General features: G+C 70.9%; 5 pseudogenes; all 5 read left to right on the forward strand.

Moving 5' to 3' along the window:
- Positions 1 to 218: 218 nt before the first annotated feature.
- LOC148754373 (5S ribosomal RNA) lies at positions 219 to 338 on the forward strand (annotated as a pseudogene).
- Positions 339 to 5040: 4702 nt separating this feature from the next.
- On the forward strand, positions 5041 to 5160 carry LOC148754374 (5S ribosomal RNA; annotated as a pseudogene).
- Positions 5161 to 6585: 1425 nt separating this feature from the next.
- Positions 6586 to 6705, forward strand: LOC148754375 (5S ribosomal RNA; annotated as a pseudogene).
- A 4664-nt stretch (positions 6706 to 11369) lies between these two features.
- Positions 11370 to 11489, forward strand: LOC148754376 (5S ribosomal RNA; annotated as a pseudogene).
- A 1444-nt stretch (positions 11490 to 12933) lies between these two features.
- Positions 12934 to 13053, forward strand: LOC148754377 (5S ribosomal RNA; annotated as a pseudogene).
- Positions 13054 to 14162: the final 1109 nt, after the last annotated feature.

Here is a 14162-nt window from a genome sequence, read left to right on the forward strand (position 1 = left end):
CCGGGTGGCGCGAAGGGGCCTCGCTGTCGGCCAGGAGTAGCCCGCCGCCCACGCCAGGGGCATTAGGAAGAGGCGGGGAGCCGGACTGGGGGGGGACGCGGTGCTGGCAGAGCCGGCCCGCGGGTCGATGCTCGCCACCGGAGCGGCTCATCTGCATGGCGGGCGCTCACGAGACAGGCCGGGAGCAGGCTCTTGGGGCGCGGGAGCCGGGTCCCAGCGTCTACGGCCATACCACCCTGAACGCGCCCGATCTCCTCTGATCTCGGGAGCTAAGCAGGGAGGGGCCTGGTTAGTACTTGCATGGGAGACCGCCTGGGAATACCTGTAGGCTTTTGCTCGCCTCTCCTTTTGCGCCGCCGCCCCGGCGTGCCTCCCTCCGAATCCCTGCCGCCCCTTGCCCCTCTGCAACCCCTGCAGCCGCCCAGCCAGCCGAAGGTCCCCCTGGCCAGAGGAGGGACAGCCGCCCAGCACTACAAGCTCGCATCCCCGGCCGCACACCAGGCCTGTCGGCCAGGGCTCCCCCCCTCTCCCTCTTCTTAGTGCTCTTCGCCGAGGCAGGCCGTCAGCCTGCAGCAGTCAGCCGCGTCTAGGTCGCCGCCGCCGCCACCGCCATCGCAGGGCTCCCTCTCGCTCCCCGACCCTGCCGCCGCCGCAACCCCCAACGCCCAAGCCCAGGGCTGCCTGCCGGCGCAGGCTTCCACCAGGCTCTCTCCATCCCAGGACGTGCCGGTCCTTTGCACCTCGGCCCGAGCCCAGGGGACGCCCATCCCTGCGCCTGCCCCTGGGCCCCGAGACACAGGATCGGCGTGTCCTCGGGCAAACGGGACGCCCACCCGCCCCGCCCCACCGGAGTCTTCTGTCTCCGCGGGCAGGCACCTCTCCCCACACCCCCGCGCGTCCCCTCCCGTCTCCCACAAGAGCCAGGAGCCCTCCCTTCCCGCCGGCCACGGTGTCCCCGACACAAAGGGCACAAAGAGCCGGGACAAACCAGGGGACGGCGGGAGCAGCACCCCAACACACCACGCGCCATCGACTCCAGGGGAGACCGCCACAAGGGAAGAGCAGGCACGCAGGCACACAATCCTCACAACCAGGGTGCCTGGGGGCTGCCACTCTCCTCCCGCGGGCGGGTCCCTGGGCGGGGCTCAGAGCCCACTGGCCCTCCGGAGACCCTGGCGGCCCGCCCCGGGGGCTTCAATGGTGACTGCCAACGCCAGGGCAATGCCTCCTTGGCGGAGCCCAGCCCCGGGCACGACCACACTCCGGTGGAGAAGCCACCACTTCAACACAGCCTCAGTGCGTCTGTCCCAGTCCGTGTGCCCGAATGTGCGTCCCTCCCACCCTCCCCCACCCCATGTCTGTCTGGCTCTGTGACGTGCCTGTTGGGTTCTGGCTCTGGCTCAGGAGCTCTCTCCCCGCGTGCCTGCCCCCTCTTTCTCTGTCTCTGTCCATGTCTCTCTGTATGTCTAGACACATACATGTACATATACGTGTATATTTCCATCTCGCTCCCTCTTACTCCTCCTCCCGTTCTGTCTGTCTGTCCCTGTCCTGCGGGGACTCTAGTCCCTCTGCCCGCACAAGAACGCAGGATTTGGCGAGGCCAAGAAGGAACACCCACAGAGCCACGGATAGGGGGCTCATAGCACCATGTCTCACGGGCGGCTGGCTTGGAGACACGGCAAGCCGGAGCCGCCCGATCCCCCACCTGCTGGCCGATTCTCTGCCAACCAACAGACCCACCAAGCCGGCCCACTGCAGTCCGCGCCCCTCTGCAATTTGCAGTCCACCATCCGCGCTTCCTAGCTTGGCCACCGCAGCTCTGCCGGTGTCCAATGGCCAACTGGCAACAGCTGAAGGCCAAGCGGTAACAGCTGATGTCAGTGCAGCCCCACGCAGTACCCCCGTCCCCCGGTACCCCCGTCTCCCCGTCACCCCTGTCTCCGTTCCCCCGGTTCCCCGTCTTCCTGTCCCCCGTCTCCCGGGTCCCCCGTCCCCACGTTCCACCATCCCCCCTATTCCGGTCTCCCCCGTCCCCTGTTCCCCCCGTCCCCTGATCCCCCTGTTCCCCCGTACCCCCATCCACCCTCTCCCAGTCCACCCGTCCCCCGGTGCCCCCGTCCCCCCAGTGCCCCATCCCCCGTCCCCCGCTCCCCCGTCCCCCCAGTCCCCCCACGCCCCTGGTCCACCCGTCCCCCATTCCCTCGTCTCCCGGTCCCCCCCTCCCCGGGTCCCCCGACCCCCGTTCCCCCGTCTCCCGGTCCTCCGTCTCGCGGTCCACCTGTCCCCCGGTCCCCCAGTCCCAACGTCTCCCCGTCCCCCCGTCCCTCCTTCGCCTGGTCCCCCCGTCCCCCCATACCCCCGGTCTCCCATTCCCCGGTCCCCCGTCTCCTGGTCCCCCGGTCCCCCGGTTCCCCCGGCGCCCAGGCGCCCTTCTACCGGTCCCCCCGTTCCCCGGTCGCCCCGTCTCCCGGTCCCCAGTCTCCCGGTCCCCTGTCTCCCGGTCGCCCGGTCTTCCGGTCCCCCGGTCCTCCGTCCAGTGTTACCCCCTTCCCCCGGTCCCCCGGTCCCCCCATCTCCCTGTCCCTCTGTCTCCCGGTCCGGCCGCACACCCATCCCCCCGTCTCCCGGTCCCCCGTCTCCCGGTCGCCCGGTCCCCAGGTCCCCCGTCTCCCGGTCCCCTCATCCCCTGGACCCCCAACCCCCGGTCCCTGGTCCCCCGGTCCCCCAGTCCCCCGGTTCCCCCATCGCCCTGGCCCCCGTCTACCGATCCCCCAGTTCTCCGTTCGCCCCGTCTTCCGGTCCTCCCGTCCCACAGTCTCCCGTCTCCCGGTGTCCCATCTCCCGGTCACCCCGTCCCCGGTCCCCCGTCTCGCGGTCCCCCGTCTCCTAGTCGACCCGTTCCCCGGTACCCGATCTCCCGGTCCCCTCATCCCCCAGTCCCCCAACCCCCGGTCCCCCGGTCCCCCCGTCCCACGGTCCCCGGTCCCCCGGTCCCCCCATCTCCCGGTCCACTGGTACCCCCTTCCCCCCAGTCCATTCATGCCCCTGGTCACCCCGTCGCCCGGTCCCCTATCCCCCGGTCCCCCCAACCTCCGGTCCCCCGGTCCGCGGGTCCCCTGGTCCCCCCATCCGCCGTTCCCCCGGTCCCCCCCGTCTCCGTTGCCCCGGTCCCCCCGTCCCCCGGTCCCCCCGTCCCCCGGTCCCCCCGACCCTCCAGTCCCCCTGTCCCTCTGTCTCCCGGTCCCCCCGTCACCCCGTCCCCCCGGCCCCAGGTCCCCCATCTCCCGGTCCCCCCGTCTCACGGTCCCCCGTTCCCCCGTTTCCCGGTCCCCCCCTCCCCATGTCCCTCGTCCCCCAGTACCCTCGTACTCCTGTCCCTCCATCCACCGGTCTCCTGGTCCCTCCGTCCCACCGTCCGCCAGTCCCACCGTCCTCTCATTCCCCCAATCCCCCAGTCCCCCAGTCTCCCTGTCCCCCAATTCCCCGGTCTCCCTTTCCCCTGGTACCGTGTCCCCCCATCTCCCGGTCCCCCCGTCCCCTGGTCCCACTGTCTCCCAGTACCCAGTCCCCCTGTCCCCCCGGTCCCCCGGTCCCCTTGTCCCCCCATCCCCCAGTCCCCCCGTCTCCCCGGCCCTCTCGTACTCCCGTCCCCCCATCTTCCGGTCACCCCTTCCCCCCGTCCCACATGCCCCCGTCTCCCAGACCCCCCGTCCCCCGGTTCTCCCAGTTCCAACGGTCTCCCTGTCCCCCTGCCCCCCTTCCCCCATCTCCTGGTACCCCGTCCCCCGGTACCCCCGCCCCGGGTTCCTACAGTCCCACCGTTCTCCCTGTCCCCCCCCTTACACCCGTCTCCCGGTCCCCTGTCCCCCGGTCCTCCCGTCCCCCGGTCCCCCTGTCCCCCCGTTCTGTCTGTCGGTCCCTGTCCTGCGGGGACTCTAGTCCCTCTGCCCGCACAAGAACCCAGGATTTGGCGAGGCCAAGAAGGAACACCAACAGAGCCACGGATAGGGGGCTCATAGCACCATGTCTCACGGGCAGCTGGCTTGGAGACACGGCAAGCCGGAGCCGCCCGATCCCCAACCTGCCGGCCGATTCTCTGCCAACCAACAGACCCACCAAGCCGGCCCACTGCAGTCCGCGCCCCTCTGCAATTTGCAGTCCACCATCCGCGCTTCCTAGCTTGGCCACCGCAGCTCTGCCAGTGGCCAATGGCCAACTGGCAACAGCTGATGGCCAAGCGGTAACAGCTGATGTCCGTGCAGCCCCCACGCAGCACCCCTCCACGCGAGGCCCAGAGCCTGGAAAGTGCTCTCTGCAAGTCTGTCCCCACAGTCCCCGTCTGTCTCTCTCCGCCTACCTCTTGCTCCGTCTCTGGCCTTCTCTCATCCTCTCTCTCAACACCCTGGGTCAGGAGAGGTGATGTGTAGCCAGTGAAGTGACCAGTGATCGGGCGGGACGCCGGTCGCTGATGAGGGGCGAGGGCCCAGACAGAAGGCTGTGTGACGAAGGGTGGCGGCAGTCTGGAGGTGCTGCCCCCTGGTCGCGGGTGGCTCTCCCTGGCTTTGGGCCAGTGGGTGGGGCCGGCCAGGGCCAGGGTCTGGGTTGCACGTCCCTAGGGTGGAGGGGACTGAGAGGACCCTGCGACCCCCTCGGTGGCCCTGAGTGGTGGGGACAGCACAGCAGCAAGGGGGGTGTGCGGTTGTGGGGCTGGGGGGGGGGATGAGAGGGGTTGGGGTAGGGGGGCGTGGTAAAAGCCATTCCGGGCGTGGGGAGTCCCAGGATGCCAGGGCGCCCAGACATATGTCACAGTCAGGGAAGTGACAGAGGCCTGTGGAGCCACTGGGGGGCGCGAAGGGGCCTCGCTGCGGGCCAGGAGTAGCCCGTCGCCCACACCAGCGGCGACCGGAGGAGGCGGGGAGCGGGCGGGAGGCACTCGGGCAGACATGCTCGCCACCCGAGCGGCCCAGCAGCATGGCGCGTGCGCTCAGGAGGCAAGTCGGGAGCAGGCTCTTGGAGTGCCGGGAGCCGGGTCCCAGTGCCTAAGGCCATACCACCCTGAACGCAGCAGATCTCGTCTGATCTCGGAAGCGAAGCAGGGTCTGTCCTGGTTAGTACTTGGATGGGAGACCGCCTGGGAATACCTGTTGGCTTTTGCTAGCGTCTCCTTTTGCATCGCCGCTCCGGCGTGGCTCCCTCCGAACCCCTGCCGCCCCTTGCCCCTCTGCAGCCTCCCAGCCAGCCGCAGGTCCCCCTGACCAGCAGAGCGTCAGCCGCCCGGCACTACAAGCTGGCAGCCCCGGCCGCACACCAGGCCCGTGGGCCAGGGCTCCCCCCCCACACCCTCCTCTCAGTCCTCTTCGGTCCCGCAGGCCGTCATCGCGAATCCTTCGCCGACGCGCGGTCGCCGCCACCGCCGCCTGCGCCAAAGCCACCGCCACCACCGGGCTCCCCACACCCCCCCCCACCCCCGCCAGCGCTGCCCTCGCCCCCGCCCCTGTCCCCGCCCCCGCCGCCGCCACCGCCAAACTCCCTCAATCTCCCTCCTGTGCTCTCCCCACCTCGGCCGCCAGCACCGCGCTCCCCATCTCCGCCACCAGTGCTGCCCTCTCCCCCACCCCCGCCCCCGCCGCCGCCATATCCGTACTCCCTCAATTCCCTCCTCCGCTCTCCCCGCCTCCAGCACCGCCATCTTCCCCGCCCCCGCCCCAGCCCCCGCCGCCACCAAGGCCATACTCGCTCAGTCTCCCGCCTCTGCTCTCCCGGCCTCCGCCGCCAGCACCGCCCTCACGCCCTTCCCCGCCCCCGCTGCCGCCATTGCCGCACTCCCTCAATTCCCTCCTCTGCTCTCCCCGCCTCCAGCACCGCCATCTTCCCCGCCCCCGCCCCAGCCCCCGCCGCCACCAAGGCCATACTCGCTCAGTCTCCCGCCTCTGCTCTCCCGGCCTCCGCCGCCAGCACCGCCCTCACGCCCTCCCCAGCCCCCGCCGCCACCGCCGCCGCCATCGGCCCCCGTGTCCCAGCGCCCACCGTCAAAGCCCCCATTGTCGCCGCCGCCATCGCCGCCCTGGCGCCATCCACGCGGTTGCCATCGCCTACCTCGCCACCCTCCCCTGCCTCCGCCGCCGCCGCCGCCGCCGCCGCCGCCGCAGCCGCCCCCGCCGCCGCCGCGGGGTCCTCCCACAACTCCCAGGCCCAGGGTTGCCTGCTGGTGCAGGCCTCCACCAGCCTTGGGGCTGCGGTTGGGGGTAAACCTGGTGGCGGTAGGGGGGCGGGTTGTATGCCGGTCTGGGTGCGGGGAGTCCCAGGATGCCAGAGTTCCAGGACTTCTGGCACCATCAGGGAAGTGGCAGTGTCCCATGGAGCCCCGGGTGGCGCGAAGGGGCCTCGCTGTCGGCCAGGAGTAGCCCGCCGCCCACGCCAGGGGCATTAGGAAGAGGCGGGGAGCCGGACTGGGGGGGGACGCGGTGCTGGCAGAGCCGGCCCGCGGGTCGATGCTCGCCACCGGAGCGGCTCATCTGCATGGCGGGCGCTCACGAGACAGGCCGGGAGCAGGCTCTTGGGGCGCGGGAGCCGGGTCCCAGCGTCTACGGCCATACCACCCTGAACGCGCCCGATCTCCTCTGATCTCGGGAGCTAAGCAGGGAGGGGCCTGGTTAGTACTTGCATGGGAGACCGCCTGGGAATACCTGTAGGCTTTTGCTCGCCTCTCCTTTTGCGCCGCCGCCCCGGCGTGCCTCCCTCCGAATCCCTGCCGCCCCTTGCCCCTCTGCAACCCCTGCAGCCGCCCAGCCAGCCGAAGGTCCCCCTGGCCAGAGGAGGGACAGCCGCCCAGCACTACAAGCTCGCATCCCCGGCCGCACACCAGGCCTGTCGGCCAGGGCTCCCCCCCTCTCCCTCTTCTTAGTGCTCTTCGCCGAGGCAGGCCGTCAGCCTGCAGCAGTCAGCCGCGTCTAGGTCGCCGCCGCCGCCGCCACCGCCATCGCAGGGCTCCCTCTCGCTCCCCGACCCTGCCGCCGCCGCAACCCCCAACGCCCAAGCCCAGGGCTGCCTGCCGGCGCAGGCTTCCACCAGGCTCTCTCCATCCCAGGACGTGCCGGTCCTTTGCACCTCGGCCCGAGCCCAGGGGACGCCCATCCCTGCGCCTGCCCCTGGGCCCCGAGACACAGGATCGGCGTGTCCTCGGGCAAACGGGACGCCCACCCGCCCCGCCCCACCGGAGTCTTCTGTCTCCGCGGGCAGGCACCTCTCCCCACACCCCCGCGCGTCCCCTCCCGTCTCCCACAAGAGCCAGGAGCCCTCCCTTCCCGCCGGCCACGGTGTCCCCGACACAAAGGGCACAAAGAGCCGGGACAAACCAGGGGACGGCGGGAGCAGCACCCCAACACACCACGCGCCATCGACTCCAGGGGAGACCGCCACAAGGGAAGAGCAGGCACGCAGGCACACAATCCTCACAACCAGGGTGCCTGGGGGCTGCCACTCTCCTCCCGCGGGCGGGTCCCTGGGCGGGGCTCAGAGCCCACTGGCCCTCCGGAGACCCTGGCGGCCCGCCCCGGGGGCTTCAATGGTGACTGCCAACGCCAGGGCAATGCCTCCTTGGCGGAGCCCAGCCCCGGGCACGACCACACTCCGGTGGAGAAGCCACCACTTCAACACAGCCTCAGTGCGTCTGTCCCAGTCCGTGTGCCCGAATGTGCGTCCCTCCCACCCTCCCCCACCCCATGTCTGTCTGGCTCTGTGACGTGCCTGTTGGGTTCTGGCTCTGGCTCAGGAGCTCTCTCCCCGCGTGCCTGCCCCCTCTTTCTCTGTCTCTGTCCATGTCTCTCTGTATGTCTAGACACATACATGTACATATACGTGTATATTTCCATCTCGCTCCCTCTTACTCCTCCTCCCGTTCTGTCTGTCTGTCCCTGTCCTGCGGGGACTCTAGTCCCTCTGCCCGCACAAGAACGCAGGATTTGGCGAGGCCAAGAAGGAACACCCACAGAGCCACGGATAGGGGGCTCATAGCACCATGTCTCACGGGCGGCTGGCTTGGAGACACGGCAAGCCGGAGCCGCCCGATCCCCCACCTGCTGGCCGATTCTCTGCCAACCAACAGACCCACCAAGCCGGCCCACTGCAGTCCGCGCCCCTCTGCAATTTGCAGTCCACCATCCGCGCTTCCTAGCTTGGCCACCGCAGCTCTGCCGGTGTCCAATGGCCAACTGGCAACAGCTGAAGGCCAAGCGGTAACAGCTGATGTCAGTGCAGCCCCACGCAGTACCCCCGTCCCCCGGTACCCCCGTCTCCCCGTCACCCCTGTCTCCGTTCCCCCGGTTCCCCGTCTTCCTGTCCCCCGTCTCCCGGGTCCCCCGTCCCCACGTTCCACCATCCCCCCTATTCCGGTCCCCCCCGTCCCCTGTTCCCCCCGTCCCCTGATCCCCCTGTTCCCCCGTACCCCCATCCACCCTCTCCCAGTCCACCCGTCCCCCGGTGCCCCCGTCCCCCCAGTGCCCCATCCCCCGTCCCCCGCTCCCCCGTCCCCCCAGTCCCCCCACGCCCCTGGTCCACCCGTCCCCCATTCCCTCGTCTCCCGGTCCCCCCCTCCCCGGGTCCCCCGACCCCCGTTCCCCCGTCTCCCGGTCCTCCGTCTCGCGGTCCACCTGTCCCCCGGTCCCCCAGTCCCAACGTCTCCCCGTCCCCCCGTCCCCCCATACCCCCGGTCTCCCATTCCCCGGTCCCCCGTCTCCTGGTCCCCCGGTCCCCCGGTTCCCCCGGCGCCCAGGCGCCCTTCTACCGGTCCCCCCGTTCCCCGGTCGCCCCGTCTCCCGGTCCCCAGTCTCCCGGTCCCCTGTCTCCCGGTCGCCCGGTCTTCCGGTCCCCCGGTCCTCCGTCCAGTGTTACCCCCTTCCCCCGGTCCCCCGGTCCCCCCATCTCCCTGTCCCTCTGTCTCCCGGTCCGGCCGCACACCCATCCCCCCGTCTCCCGGTCCCCCGTCTCCCGGTCGCCCGGTCCCCAGGTCCCCCGTCTCCCGGTCCCCTCATCCCCTGGACCCCCAACCCCCGGTCCCTGGTCCCCCGGTCCCCCAGTCCCCCGGTTCCCCCATCGCCCTGGCCCCCGTCTACCGATCCCCCAGTTCTCCGTTCGCCCCGTCTTCCGGTCCTCCCGTCCCACAGTCTCCCGTCTCCCGGTGTCCCATCTCCCGGTCACCCCGTCCCCGGTCCCCCGTCTCGCGGTCCCCCGTCTCCTAGTCGACCCGTTCCCCGGTACCCGATCTCCCGGTCCCCTCATTCCCCAGTCCCCCAACCCCCTGTCCCACGGTCCCCGGTCCCCCGGTCCCCCCATCTCCCGGTCCACTGGTACCCCCTTCCCCCCAGTCCATTCATGCCCCTGGTCACCCCGTCGCCCGGTCCCCTATCCCCCGGTCCCCCCAACCTCCGGTCCCCCGGTCCGCGGGTCCCCTGGTCCCCCCATCCGCCGTTCCCCCGGTCCCCCCCGTCTCCGTTGCCCCGGTCCCCCCGTCCCCCGGTCCCCCCGTCCCCCGGTCCCCCCGACCCTCCAGTCCCCCTGTCCCTCTGTCTCCCGGTCCCCCCGTCACCCCGTCCCCCCGGCCCCAGGTCCCCCATCTCCCGGTCCCCCCGTCTCACGGTCCCCCGTTCCCCCGTTTCCCGGTCCCCCCCTCCCCATGTCCCTCGTCCCCCAGTACCCTCGTACTCCTGTCCCTCCATCCACCGGTCTCCTGGTCCCTCCGTCCCACCGTCCGCCAGTCCCACCGTCCTCTCATTCCCCCAATCCCCCAGTCCCCCAGTCTCCCTGTCCCCCAATTCCCCGGTCTCCCTTTCCCCTGGTACCGTGTCCCCCCATCTCCCGGTCCCCCCGTCCCCTGGTCCCACTGTCTCCCAGTACCCAGTCCCCCTGTCCCCCCGGTCCCCCGGTCCCCTTGTCCCCCCATCCCCCAGTCCCCCCGTCCCCCCGGCCCTCTCGTACTCCCGTCCCCCCATCTTCCGGTCACCCCTTCCCCCCGTCCCACATGCCCCCGTCTCCCAGACCCCCCGTCCCCCGGTTCTCCCAGTTCCAACGGTCTCCCTGTCCCCCTGCCCCCCTTCCCCCATCTCCTGGTACCCCGTCCCCCGGTACCCCCGCCCCGGGTTCCTACAGTCCCACCGTTCTCCCTGTCCCCCCCCTTACACCCGTCTCCCGGTCCCCTGTCCCCCGGTCCTCCCGTCCCCCGGTCCCCCTGTCCCCCCGTTCTGTCTGTCGGTCCCTGTCCTGCGGGGACTCTAGTCCCTCTGCCCGCACAAGAACCCAGGATTTGGCGAGGCCAAGAAGGAACACCAACAGAGCCACGGATAGGGGGCTCATAGCACCATGTCTCACGGGCAGCTGGCTTGGAGACACGGCAAGCCGGAGCCGCCCGATCCCCAACCTGCCGGCCGATTCTCTGCCAACCAACAGACCCACCAAGCCGGCCCACTGCAGTCCGCGCCCCTCTGCAATTTGCAGTCCACCATCCGCGCTTCCTAGCTTGGCCACCGCAGCTCTGCCAGTGGCCAATGGCCAACTGGCAACAGCTGATGGCCAAGCGGTAACAGCTGATGTCCGTGCAGCCCCCACGCAGCACCCCTCCACGCGAGGCCCAGAGCCTGGAAAGTGCTCTCTGCAAGTCTGTCCCCACAGTCCCCGTCTGTCTCTCTCCGCCTACCTCTTGCTCCGTCTCTGGCCTTCTCTCATCCTCTCTCTCAACACCCTGGGTCAGGAGAGGTGATGTGTAGCCAGTGAAGTGACCAGTGATCGGGCGGGACGCCGGTCGCTGATGAGGGGCGAGGGCCCAGACAGAAGGCTGTGTGACGAAGGGTGGCGGCAGTCTGGAGGTGCTGCCCCCTGGTCGCGGGTGGCTCTCCCTGGCTTTGGGCCAGTGGGTGGGGCCGGCCAGGGCCAGGGTCTGGGTTGCACGTCCCTAGGGTGGAGGGGACTGAGAGGACCCTGCGACCCCCTCGGTGGCCCTGAGTGGTGGGGACAGCACAGCAGCAAGGGGGGTGTGCGGTTGTGGGGCTGGGGGGGGGGATGAGAGGGGTTGGGGTAGGGGGCGTGGTAAAAGCCATTCCGGGCGTGGGGAGTCCCAGGATGCCAGGGCGCCCAGACATATGTCACAGTCAGGGAAGTGACAGAGGCCTGTGGAGCCACTGGGGGGCGCGAAGGGGCCTCGCTGCGGGCCAGGAGTAGCCCGTCGCCCACACCAGCGGCGACCGGAGGAGGCGGGGAGCGGGCGGGAGGCACTCGGGCAGACATGCTCGCCACCCGAGCGGCCCAGCAGCATGGCGCGTGCGCTCAGGAGGCAAGTCGGGAGCAGGCTCTTGGAGTGCCGGGAGCCGGGTCCCAGTGCCTAAGGCCATACCACCCTGAACGCAGCAGATCTCGTCTGATCTCGGAAGCGAAGCAGGGTCTGTCCTGGTTAGTACTTGGATGGGAGACCGCCTGGGAATACCTGTTGGCTTTTGCTAGCGTCTCCTTTTGCATCGCCGCTCCGGCGTGGCTCCCTCCGAACCCCTGCCGCCCCTTGCCCCTCTGCAGCCTCCCAGCCAGCCGCAGGTCCCCCTGACCAGCAGAGCGTCAGCCGCCCGGCACTACAAGCTGGCAGCCCCGGCCGCACACCAGGCCCGTGGGCCAGGGCTCCCCCCCCACACCCTCCTCTCAGTCCTCTTCGGTCCCGCAGGCCGTCATCGCGAATCCTTCGCCGACGCGCGGTCGCCGCCACCGCCGCCTGCGCCAAAGCCACCGCCACCACCGGGCTCCCCACACCCCCCCCCACCCCCGCCAGCGCTGCCCTCGCCCCCGCCCCTGTCCCCGCCCCCGCCGCCGCCACCGCCAAACTCCCTCAATCTCCCTCCTGTGCTCTCCCCACCTCGGCCGCCAGCACCGCGCTCCCCATCTCCGCCACCAGTGCTGCCCTCTCCCCCACCCCCGCCCCCGCCGCCGCCATATCCGTACTCCCTCAATTCCCTCCTCCGCTCTCCCCGCCTCCAGCACCGCCATCTCCCCCGCCCCCGCCCCAGACCCCCGCAGCCGCCATCGCCATACTCCCTCAGTCTCCGGCCTCTGCTCTCCCGGCCTCCGCCGCCAGCACCGCCCTCACGCCCTCCCCCGCCCCCGCTGCCGCCATTGCCGCACTCCCTCAATTCCCTCCTCTGCTCTCCCCGCCTCCAGCACCGCCATCTTCCCCGCCCCCGCCCCAGCCCCCGCCGCCACCAAGGCCATACTCGCTCAGTCTCCCGCCTCTGCTCTCCCGGCCTCCGCCGCCAGCACCGCCCTCACGCCCTCCCCAGCCCCCGCCGCCACCGCCGCCGCCATCGGCCCCCGTGTCCCAGCGCCCACCGTCAAAGCCCCCATTGTCGCCGCCGCCATCGCCGCCCTGGCGCCATCCACGCGGTTGCCATCGCCTACCTCGCCACCCTCCCCTGCCTCCGCCGCCGCCGCCGCCGCCGCCGCCGCCGCCGCCGCCGCCGCCGCCGCAGCCGCCCCCGCCGCCGCCGCGGGGTCCTCCCACAACTCCCAGGCCCAGGGTTGCCTGCTGGTGCAGGCCTCCACCAGCCTTGGGGCTGCGGTTGGGGGTAAACCTGGTGGCGGTAGGGGGGCGGGTTGTATGCCGGTCTGGGTGCGGGGAGTCCCAGGATGCCAGAGTTCCAGGACTTCTGGCACCATCAGGGAAGTGGCAGTGTCCCATGGAGCCCCGGGTGGCGCGAAGGGGCCTCGCTGTCGGCCAGGAGTAGCCCGCCGCCCACGCCAGGGGCATTAGGAAGAGGCGGGGAGCCGGACTGGGGGGGGACGCGGTGCTGGCAGAGCCGGCCCGCGGGTCGATGCTCGCCACCGGAGCGGCTCATCTGCATGGCGGGCGCTCACGAGACAGGCCGGGAGCAGGCTCTTGGGGCGCGGGAGCCGGGTCCCAGCGTCTACGGCCATACCACCCTGAACGCGCCCGATCTCCTCTGATCTCGGGAGCTAAGCAGGGAGGGGCCTGGTTAGTACTTGCATGGGAGACCGCCTGGGAATACCTGTAGGCTTTTGCTCGCCTCTCCTTTTGCGCCGCCGCCCCGGCGTGCCTCCCTCCGAATCCCTGCCGCCCCTTGCCCCTCTGCAACCCCTGCAGCCGCCCAGCCAGCCGAAGGTCCCCCTGGCCAGAGGAGGGACAGCCGCCCAGCACTACAAGCTCGCATCCCCGGCCGCACACCAGGCCTGTCGGCCAGGGCTCCCCCCCTCTCCCTCTTCTTAGTGCTCTTCGCCGAGGCAGGCCGTCAGCCTGCAGCAGTCAGCCGCGTCTAGGTCGCCGCCGCCGCCGCCACCATCGCAGGGCTCCCTCTCGCTCCCCGACCCTGCCGCCGCCGCAACCCCCAACGCCCAAGCCCAGGGCTGCCTGCCGGCGCAGGCTTCCACCAGGCTCTCTCCATCCCAGGACGTGCCGGTCCTTTGCACCTCGGCCCGAGCCCAGGGGACGCCCATCCCTGCGCCTGCCCCTGGGCCCCGAGACACAGGATCGGCGTGTCCTCGGGCAAACGGGACGCCCTCCCGCCCCGCCCCACCGGAGTCTTCTGTCTCCGCGGGCAGGCACCTCTCCCCACACCCCCGCGCGTCCCCTCCCGTCTCCCACAAGAGCCAGGAGCCCTCCCTTCCCGCCGGCCACGGTGTCCCCGACACAAAGGGCACAAAGAGCCGGGACAAACCAGGGGACGGCGGGAGCAGCACCCCAACACACCACGCGCCATCGACTCCAGGGGAGACCGCCACAAGGGAAGAGCAGGCACGCAGGCACACAATCCTCACAACCAGGGTGCCTGGGGGCTGCCACTCTCCTCCCGCGGGCGGGTCCCTGGGCGGGGCTCAGAGCCCACTGGCCCTCCGGAGACCCTGGCGGCCCGCCCCGGGGGCTTCAATGGTGACTGCCAACGCCAGGGCAATGCCTCCTTGGCGGAGCCCAGCCCCGGGCACGACCACACTCCGGTGGAGAAGCCACCACTTCAACACAGCCTCAGTGCGTCTGTCCCAGTCCGTGTGCCCGAATGTGCGTCCCTCCCACCCTCCCCCACCCCATGTCTGTCTGGCTCTGTGACGTGCCTGTTGGGTTCTGGCTCTGGCTCAGGAGCTCTCTCCCCGCGTGCCTGCCCCCTCTTTCTCTGTCTCTG

This window comes from Rhinolophus sinicus, unplaced genomic scaffold (assembly GCF_057876585.1).
Source record: "Rhinolophus sinicus isolate RSI-liver-muscle unplaced genomic scaffold, RSI-T2T HiC_scaffold_19, whole genome shotgun sequence".
Classification (NCBI taxonomy): domain Eukaryota; kingdom Metazoa; phylum Chordata; class Mammalia; order Chiroptera; family Rhinolophidae; genus Rhinolophus; species Rhinolophus sinicus.